The 10,691-nt window shown below is 41.9% G+C and overlaps 1 pseudogene; it reads left to right on the top strand.

Moving 5' to 3' along the window:
- The first annotated feature begins 5,070 nt into the window (after window positions 1-5,070).
- Window positions 5,071-6,289, top strand: LOC124046221 (annotated as a pseudogene).
- The last annotated feature ends 4,402 nt before the right edge of the window (window positions 6,290-10,691 follow it).

Genomic DNA, 10,691 nt, shown 5'->3' with positions numbered 1-10,691 from the left:
AATTTGCAGACTATGCATATAGATCATTAAAATTGATGGACTGTTGATCAATAGTATGAGAAAATACTGCTTATGTTATATAGCTGGTCAACAGATATGGACTGTGAATATAACTTGTTAGTTATATTTTAACTGTGACCCTTGACCTCTGCTCAAGTACTACCTTACAGAAGAGGATTTTCTAGGTCCAGTGCATACGGACTGTTGAAGAAGACAATGTTGGTAATGTTGGGACAACATTTATTTTGTCGGGGAGAGTGTGACAGGTTAAAGGAAATATTCATAGCCTGTTATACATTAAAAATTATTAGTAAGTTCATAGTATGTGAGGATCTTAAAACTAAGGTTAAAAAGATGCATTCAGTATTAGTTGATAGAGATTGATAACATTCATATAATTGTGTTAAAGTTCAAATCTGTCAAAGGGTACGAATTGTGAGAGTAATATGTAAACGTTATATTGATTACTTTATTTTGTAGTGCCTAAAAGTGTTAATCTGTGATCTACAAAATGCTCTTAATCTATGAGCCGGAGATCGATTGCTCTGGTCTCCACCCATATTCCTGGGGAAAATCGCAGTCTTTTCTCATTGAACTAAATGTTGAATTGAGAATACAACACTGTATCACTCTCGTGATTATTTCTCCCCTGTTTTCAGGGGCGTAACACATACACCATTCATAAAATACAATAACTTGTGATGTACAAATTGGTCAAGGACCGTTCAAATGAGTCGTGGACCATTCATGAACCACTATTTTACTCTGTTCTGAAATAATGAACGAAAACTTATGAAGATACTGTTATGTTCCTCACACTCTTGGCTTTGTCGTGTTCCATTAACTTGATTAAATAATTATGTATCTTCCCTTTGTGGGCTCTTCGGCATGTGGACTCTTTTTTATCAACTAACCTATAGTGCCCTTCAATTCTTGTCTTGGTCTAGTAAATAACCCCTTTATTCAATCAAACCATTAATATCAGCGATGGATTGTGCCTATTCTCTTATACCTGTATGGTTGTGGTAAGAAACAAAGCGATGTTAATGTTTTCATACGTGGGAGCAGGCTTTAAAAGCCTTCCAAGGAATCAAGGACCTGATGCTTTTGTAGGAGTCACAGTTACCAATGGCCTGAGCTCAGCATCAGAGGCCTCTACAGCTGAGTTTTCCCCAGAAATTCAGATGGAAACCTTTCTTTTGATGGTTTCCTGGAAACTGTGTGCCCTCAGATGGATGGGTGTTTGTGTCAAAGTCCTTAGCAGTAATGAATGTCTGTAAGGTTAATGGACCTCTGATTTGGGTTTGTGTTTATCAGACTCTTGTTCAAACTAAATGGGTACTTGACACAGAGCGGCTGGTTGTAAGTTAATTGAGGCCATTTACTTTTCGAAATGGAGAGAGATGAGTGTTGCGTTCTAGGTAAGGGTAAGTGAAAATGGCAAAGAACGACCCATTTCAAACAGAGTACACACATCCATTAACTTGCAGGTGATGGGTACAAAAAATAAACCAGTGAAATAAAACTAGAAGCCTGACGAAGACCTTCGGGTCAAAGCGCTTCGATCATTGCATTCATCAGTGTGCGGGTATCTATCTTTATTTGATAAAATGACTGACAGTGAATTGAACCTGGGTCGTCCTTGCGTAACAAAACAAGCAAGGTGAGCAAAGCAGTTACAAAGCTGATCTAGTATACCTTAAGACATTTGAGAAATGCTACAGCTGACCACCCAATACTTTTGATTTTGAAATGTTTGTGAGGTATTGTTGTTTTTGGTGGTTTCTTACTGCAGCCTGTGACTTATACCTCCCAAGAAGCACACCAATGTTCAAGGACAGTGATTTCTCAGGCACACGGGTGGATTATGAATCCATTTAAGCTCTGGGAAACGTGTCTGACAAATAACAGTAGATCCTGAACTAGAAACTAATTGTCTGCTGTATACTCCGACTAGGTGATGTGGCCCTATCTTTGAGCGGAGGTGTAGACCGCTCTCGGGATGTGACGACATTAGGATAATCTGTCCAGTTAATTGTGTCTGGGGCTGGGCTACAGTGATGTAAAGCTCTGCTGCCTGATTGGCTTCTTGGAGCTTGGCAGACCAAGGAAGGCAAGAAGTGATCAGCGGGGCAGATTCATTTAACAGGAAACAAAATAAGGAAGAGGCAGACTAACAAAGTTGAGGCCTGCTCTGGTGGCCTGTGTCTGTGGGGACGGCTCTGTCGCCATTCAGGGTGACAGTGTGGTTAATGGAGAAGTCCGTCACTTCTTTGTCCCGCCCTTTTGGCCGATTGGCTCCCGAACTGGTGACTGCTTACCAGACTTAACCATATTGGAAGGTAATTACTAGTTGTAATCATGAGCAGATATGTGTTGTGTTGATTCAGGATTTGAAAGACAACTGAAACTGGTGAGGTCTAGACTAACTCCAAACAATGACTCACACAACAACACAAGGAGCCAAGCAGCTGGGCTCAGCTGCTATAGGGCACAACTTTTTTCATAAAGAATGCATTATGTACAATGATGCATATGACTTTCAAAAACTCGGGTCCTCCCAAGATACTGTGTGAGTATAAGAGTTGTACCTCACCACAGCATGACTCCTAATAGCAAATGCTCATTCATGTGTGGGACCTATACAAGTATGTTATGTTCAAAGACGTATTGCAAGTCTTCGTTCATAAAATGGACCTTATATAAAAAATGGGTGTGGGGGGCACGTGAGAAGGAAAGAGAAACACGGATCCATCTCCAATCACATACAGTATGTTGAATAGAATCATAGCACTAACCTTTTTCACATTGTCAGAGAGAAGAGAGCGGATGAATATTCATGAACAAGAGCTCAATCACAAAGTGCTGCTGCTGTGGATTGTGGGTACTAACGATCTTGCTGTGGTGCCCATCTGTTCATGTGAGGCTGTGATAGATTAGTCAGACAACACAGGTGCTCTGCTGAAAGCAGTAGGTCCCATTCGAGGTCAGCTGGCACCGTAGACAGTCTTAGATTTTCCTTTTGTACTTGCTGTTTGGGGTTTTACTTAGAAAGGGCTTGAAGCTTATTCAAGGCAAGCATTGTACTTTCCAAAGTAAAATGCTTTATACTCAGTGTATGGGACATGGTTTTCACTATTCCAGTGTGATTGTGAAGTAACGTTTGGAAATGGTCATTCTGCTTCCATTTGGGCAAACTCAACTATAGGTTGAATTGTTTGGGGACTAAGACAAAAGTAAAGGGTATTTGTTATGAAAAGTGATTCATCTCTGTCAGGGAGAAACTTGGGCTGTTTATTGTCTTTCTTCGGTACCTTGCAACCTCTCTCCTCACATCATTTTCCAAAATCCATGGGAGGAGAATGGACCATGGATGTTCTTCTCCAATGTGCTTTGAGATGAAAGAAGAAGATGCAAGGAATCGAAGAAAGACTAATCGAGATAAAGCCCTGGTGCAGTGGAGTGCAATGTTCATAACCTTTTCAAACAATCACTTCAGAGTTTGTCTCTTAACCTCGAGAAGAAATGAGCAAGTTCCTATGTCATCTAAAGTGTGATAGATGTGCCAAATGTACTGGCAAATTGGCATGTGAACATATGCCTTTCTGCTGCATACAGTATATGTGGCACAGTCAGGTGATTTAGTCCCTGCTGACATCTAATTTGTGCTATACATTATTGTTTGAAAAATGCTGCCTACAGCATGTGTCTACATGGATGTATGTAGCGTGTCGCTGCAGCAAGATACTATTGCATTTTAGTTTAGTTACTTCTGAACAAATTAAGCTTTATATAGTTTGCTACAAACTAGCAAACTTCAACAACATGCAAACTTTGGAAGCATGATTCCACCACAGGAGACATGACCAGATTAAAAGTGAGGAAAAATACAATACGAACACATTTTATAACTGGTTTACCAAATTGATTAGGACCTTATGATGTCACAAGTTACTGATATATGCCACCCGTTTCAACTATGGGACAAAGGAGTGAGCCCTGCATTTTTTGTACATATGTATCTAATCTGATGTAAAGCAAAACAAAACCTTTAAACTGGGCAATCAGCAGTTGAAAATGAACAAAGCAGCATCCCGCCCCTGTTTTGGTAAAAAGCTGAGGGATGGGGCTGGAGAAATGTAACCACCCTCAAATTCATAAACAGAGCTTTGGGTGCATCGACTGATCCTTGTATTTGATATCAAAGTTACAGTTTTGACGTTATATAGTGTTTGTTTATATTTACTTTGTATACAAAGAAGCTTATATTTTGCGTTCTGACGGGGTATGGCAGTCATGAGGCATTTAGATGTTATATTCTTCGAGATTCAATGGGTACATATAATTAAGTCCAACAATTGAAGTAACAACTGCGGATTGCCCCTTTGACTTTATCGGATGAATCCACCAAGTGTTCACTCCAATATAAACACCCCTGCGGACCCAATTTAGGTCTACCGATGGGCATACTAACACAAATGGCTTTCAGCTTATCTTCATTTATTTGGCTCAATCAAAGTGTTTAACTAAATGAGGGTTTTGAATGCATATATCAACAAAAATGTAGAATTTAATTATTTTTATGTATTGACTTCCTCTTTCTAACAATGTGTCTTTGCGCATAGGAGTGAGCAAGGGATGTATGATGTAGTGTACTGTGATTAGAATAGGGCTTTTGAGCAGACTTAGCTTCTGTTCACATCACTGCAGCCTCGTGAATGGGAAGAATCTTGGGAATGAAAATGCAATAAATCCATAATTACAGGCTTGATAAACAATGCCTATATCTCACTTTATTTCTTAATGGGCCCGACTGCTTCACTGGTTCATAGCCCTAACTCCGCTCCTCACAGGGACATGACAGATGCCCATGAGGCAGGTCAGGTCCTTTGTCTTAGAGGTTAGAAATGACAGAGTTCTTTGCTCAGGAGTTGGGCAGGGATTGGCCAGGCTGTCTGGGTATAAAGATGCCCATACGATGAGAGATGGAGAGCAGAGGTGTACAGCCAACCAGAGGTCCTCCTTCAGAAAAACCAACTCACCGTCATCATGAGCCTTAGCCTAGAAAGGATGTCGTCTTCCCGCCACCACTTTGAGGACATCAGCAGCGGCTCTACATTCTACCAGGTCAGGGTGTCCAGCCCTTCCCCCACCTGACGAGATGCCCGTACCCGATACGCCATCTTCACCCACGGTGGTTCAAGAGGTGGCACAATGGCCCGAAGGACCATGTCCTCCACACAAAGATCTGGCGTGGCTGGTGGGACAATGTGTGCTGGTATGGAGGCACACGCAACGTTGAGAGACAGGAGATGGTCGTCCTTAACGACAGGCTGGCTGTTTACATTGACAAGATGCACTCATTGGAGCATCAGAATAAGCAGTTGGAGATGGAGATCGAAGTCCTCCAGAATCGCTTTGTGAAGCCGTCTGGCCTGCGCTTGCTGTACGAGCAGCAACTGAGGGAGCTGTAGAAGATCGCAGATAAAATGCGAGTCCAGCGAGGCCTGGCCCTCACCGAGGAGGAGGCCATGGTCGGCCAACTGGAGATGATCAAAGCCAAATATGAGGAGGCCCTTGAGAAGAGGAAGGTGGCCGAGCTGGAAATCGAAGCATTCCTTCCGGATGTCGACGCGGCCACCTCTGCACGCAATGCTTTGGAGAAACAGCTGGAGCAGTTGGAGGTTGAGCTCAAGTTCATCCAGAGGGTGCAGAAACAGGAAATTGAAGAGCTGATGGCTCAGGTCTATTCTGGTCATTCCTCATCCCAGAGCTCCTTTGCCCTCTCTGACCTATTGGCTGCTCTCAAACAAGTCCAAAGTCAGTACAATGAAATCCTAGCCAAAAACTTGGCTGAAATGGATTCCTGGTACAAATCAAAATTCGAAGACGTTACCAAGAAGACGACAAAGCACGTCGACAAGACCCGAAGCGTTAGAGAAGAAATTACGAGCGGGAAGGATATCCAAAACAAAGAGTATGACCTGGATGCTCTGAATGACGCTCTGGAAGCAGAGGTCAACAAAGCAACGGAGAGGTACAAGAGGGAACTGCAGGCGAGGATCGAGGCCCTGAAGCTTGAGCTGGAAACAAGGAGAAGATCGCTCACCACCTGCGCGAGTACCAGGACCTTCTGGACATCAAGATGGCTCTGTAGATTGAGATCACGACTTACAGGAAGCTGATTGAAGGTGAGGACTTGCAACTCAGCAGCATGGTCAAGAACCTGTCTTGGATGAGTGGCAGAATGAGTGCGATTGAGCTCAGAAATAAGCAGTGTTGGGATTAGTTTCTTTAAAGGTAATATAACATATTACTTGATACATTTAACAAAAGAAACTGGTTACTTTACAAGTTATTACTTTACTTTCATGAAAAATGTAAAAATCTCACCGTTTGCTTTACTGTTCGAGGGAGCAAGACGAGCTGTGCACGCTCTACCAGAAATAGGCTACATATTAACTCAGGTTTGATCACTAGTTTCACCTTTCATTTGTGGTGGTGATTTCCTGTACTAGTCTACAAGTACTGCACTATCATATGGGCTGTTAAATTAGGAAATCTAATTAGGAATCTAATTAGGAAATCTACAGTACACATGGCTATATTTTCATTCAAAATCTCTTTCGAGATGCCAGTTCTGGTTATAGACCGCACGTACAGGGACCTATAGAGACGTATAGAGGTCACACTTGCCACTAGACGGGAAAGCCCTTTATGGGATTTGCTATCACAGAAGCGATCAATGGCAAAGATCAGAGATACGTCCTCTATACATTTCTATGGAGAGCATATGACATTTCTCCAAACAGCCTTTCTCCGCTCGCTCGTGAACTAAATGAGGAAACGTGTCGAGATCGGATCATGGAAACACGCTGCCGGTAGAGATATGACTCTGAAAGTAACGCACTCGTTGTTTGACAAAGTAACTGTAATAATATTACCCAATTTGAAAAGGTTTCTTTACTCTGTTAACTCATGAAAGTCATCTGATTACGTAACGCGTGTGTGTGGCTGGAGGAGTGGCATTGAGTGGAATTGATGGAGGTAATGGCAACGGAAATGGAAGGGGGCAATGGAAAGGGAAATGGTGCAGGTGGAATTCGAGCGATCTTCACCCACGAGGAACAGGCAGTGGAAGTGACTGAGAGGAATTACGGTCCTCATCAGAACCGTGAAAACAGAGGTCGACATGCTGGAGCGCAACATCCAAGAGAAGAGCTACACTGTTGAAGGTGCAGTAGATGACACGGATGAGGAACAACTGAAAGATGATGTGACCTTTTCTCAATCTTTAAATAAACCCTTACATCCCAAGAGCTTTGCAATGAGGACCCATGCCTGGCATGTCACCTGGACATGAGACCATGAACTGCCCCTGTAACGATGTAAAGGCCTGCTCGCCTCCCTACCACTGAGGAAGTACAGTTCCCGCTCAGCCCAGTCAAAACTGTTCGCTGCTCTGGCTCCCCAATGGTGGAACAAATTCCCTCACGACGCCAGGACAGCGGAGTCAATCACCACCTTCCGGAGACACCTGAAACCCCACCTCTTTAAGGAATACCTAGGATAGGATAAAGTAATCCTTCTCACCCCCCCCCCTTAAAAGATTTAGATGCACTATTGTAAAGTGGCTGTTCCACTGGATGTCATAAGGTGAATGCACTAATTTGTAAGTCGCTCTGGATAAGAGCGTCTGCTAAATGACTTAAATGTAAATGTAAAGTGTGCCTTTGTGTGCCTTCAATTTGCTTAAGAAACAAATCATATTCTCAGTATTAAAAAGACAATGGGCCTTTGGCATAGTGACTTCAATGCCAGTGTCAGTGTGTGTGCACATGCTGATGGAGCCGTCTTCATAACCCTCTCTCTGATGAACACTTCTCTGATTAATAATTAGAGAGAATCGGTAGAGGAAAGATTAGCATATGTCTAGAGTGGCAGATAAGATGAGCGTTTGGCTAATAAAAGACTAGGATCTCTAAGATACAAAGAGGCAGAAACTTGTTAGAATAAAGGGCTTTTGTGTGACTCCTTGTTGGAGGGATGTATTATGGTGTTGGTTGATGTGTCAAAAAATAGGCGACTGTTTTTACTACACCTCAAACCAATGCCATACCTAAATATACAAGGGGATGGCTGAGCTGGAGCGCATTTAATGGGGTGCAAGTGCAAGATGCTGAACATTAAAATAGAAACGTCTGTGATGATCTACACTAATCTGGACTGATGTTGGCCTTCAAACACTAACCAACAGTTATGGAGCAGTGATGTTACCAACTAACTGAAAGATTGGTATTGAGAGAGAAATTTAACCTAAAATAGTATGGAAATGTCTTAAAACCTACAATGATGAATGTATGCACACATGACTGTAAGTCGCTTTGGATAAAAGCGTCCGCTAAATGGCATATATTATTATTATTATTATGTTCAATTGTTTGTCAATAAGCTTATGCAAGACCAACGGGTGGGAGGTTGTTGTCTCAACACAATTGTGTAAGTCACTGATGGATTTGGCCATCTGCGGGCTGTGATTTTGATGTGGTCTTGATGGGCCGTGAATTAACAATTGTCATGATTATACAATTTAACATCCGTTTTGAGAGAAAGAACAAACAACAAAAGACTAATGTGTTTGGCATGAATTCTGCCTAATGACAGCATGGTGTGTTGGGATCCAACCCAACCATCCGGTTGCCTATTTGGACTTAATGAAGCATTCTGAAAGGGCTTACCCCCGGTTCCTTTAGCTCCCTAATTAAGGAGTTACTGCTGGTTCGGGTTCTATTCATGTGTTCTATAGTGGTGCACTCCTAAGAGCACTTGGAATGGAATTGATTACATGATGGAGCATGATACATATGGACACACAATATCATTATTCACGATTCAGCACATGGCTAAGTTTGTAGAGGATGACATTATAGCTGAAACCCAGTTGATTGTAAATCAGACTTAACCACATGCTTGCCCTCATTGGCGGAATAAACCGACTCTCCCTGAGAAGTTCAGTGTTGTTAAACCAATAAGCACAAACAGAGTCAGGATTGATTAGAAAATTTATCATTTTCAAGCAAAGACAACACAGCCAGTAGGTTAACTAAACGCTCTCTGTTTGGTACCGAGATCTCCAAGATTCATGGCATTCGTGAACTATGTCATTATAGCAAAATAGGGTGCATTTAAATCCATGGTAAACGACAATAGAGCAGGGTAAAACAGATCATTTTGAGTAGGGAAGATGCCATACTAGTGTAAAATAAGCAGATGAGGTATCATTTCAAATAATACCAAATACATAGACATATTCAGTATGGTCCTTTATGTCAATATGTGGAATTAGGTACGTATTCAAATGAAACAACCGTAAACCTAATGCCAACCCAAACCCATTTCCACAATTTTAAAACGATCGATATTGTAGCTATATCCTCTAGTCCCATTGTGACCTGACAATCAGTGTGAGCCATGGCTAGCCGACACTGCTTTGCGGTTCTTCCGTTAATAAACTCCATTGAATTTCACTTGAGAGACGCATCTGAGGACCTTGTTATCCGCCCCTCCACCGCCCCGATCATTTAGCCTGTCACAGAGACAGCCCCATGGCTCAATGAAGATGAATTATGATCCTTCCAGCGACAGGGTGGCTGAAGTACTGGGATGAGTTGAATGGCAAGGCGACACATCACCCCATCACATTCACTATCACGTCAACACTGTCACTTCCCAAAGGTCCACCCTCACGTTGCACTATTCACAACGGCAAATGGCGAGGAGAAACAAGAGCTGAAGTAAACACAGGTGGGAACAGGAATACTGTGAGGTGTGGAATATTAACAGAACACTAATACAACATTCTGGAAATGGCGATGTCGCGGATGGCCCTGGGAGTGTTGGTCCTCTGTTAAAGACAGAGCTCTTTACTTACCATATGTTCCATGTTTACAAAAGTGTTCAATCATTTTGGCTAAGATGAAGGATGTATTTTATTTGGATTGTCACTCATTCATACTTGCTATGCAGAACACAAGTTCTTTCTGCCTATTTCCCTCGCAGAGCCTTGGAATAGTCTCTGTTCCCTCTCTCTCATTTTACAGCTTTCTCTACATCAAGGAGGAAGCAAAATAATCAGTCAAAGACTTAGTTAATGTGTGTTATTTATACCACCTTTGTTGAGGAGGATGACTAAGAACAAATTATTCCCTTTTCACTTCTCTGTTTTCTCCCTGACTTTCACATAAAGACCTTCATGGCCCATCTTTTGTTCATATTGGGTAAATTCAGATTGGGGAGATGGTGAGTACTTGATCATATGCAATCTTAGTCATTGTCTTGAACAATGGCATCTTGTATGTGGGTAAAGTCTCCCCACTGGAAGAGGTGACTTTTTTAAAGAGATGGGTATGAATAATGAAGAATTTGAGAATCTTTAACTGAACACCGGAGACTCAGACACTGAGTCAAAACACACTGGGAACATTAAGTAAAAAAATACATTTTAGTTTAAACAACAGCCAATTAAAATTGTTGATGTTCTGCGATTACTCAAAAGTTTAGAGGTTATACTGGTACGTTGTGGTATAGTGCGAAACAACCAAATGTTAGCCTTTAACCATCTGAACATTTTATATACTGAACAAAAATAAAAACGCAACATGTAAAGTGTTGGTCCTATGTTTCATGAGCTG

The sequence above is a fragment of the Oncorhynchus gorbuscha genome, linkage group LG01 (assembly GCF_021184085.1).
Source record: "Oncorhynchus gorbuscha isolate QuinsamMale2020 ecotype Even-year linkage group LG01, OgorEven_v1.0, whole genome shotgun sequence".
NCBI lineage: Eukaryota > Metazoa > Chordata > Actinopteri > Salmoniformes > Salmonidae > Oncorhynchus > Oncorhynchus gorbuscha.
This window is presented reverse-complemented; position numbering and strand designations above follow the sequence as displayed.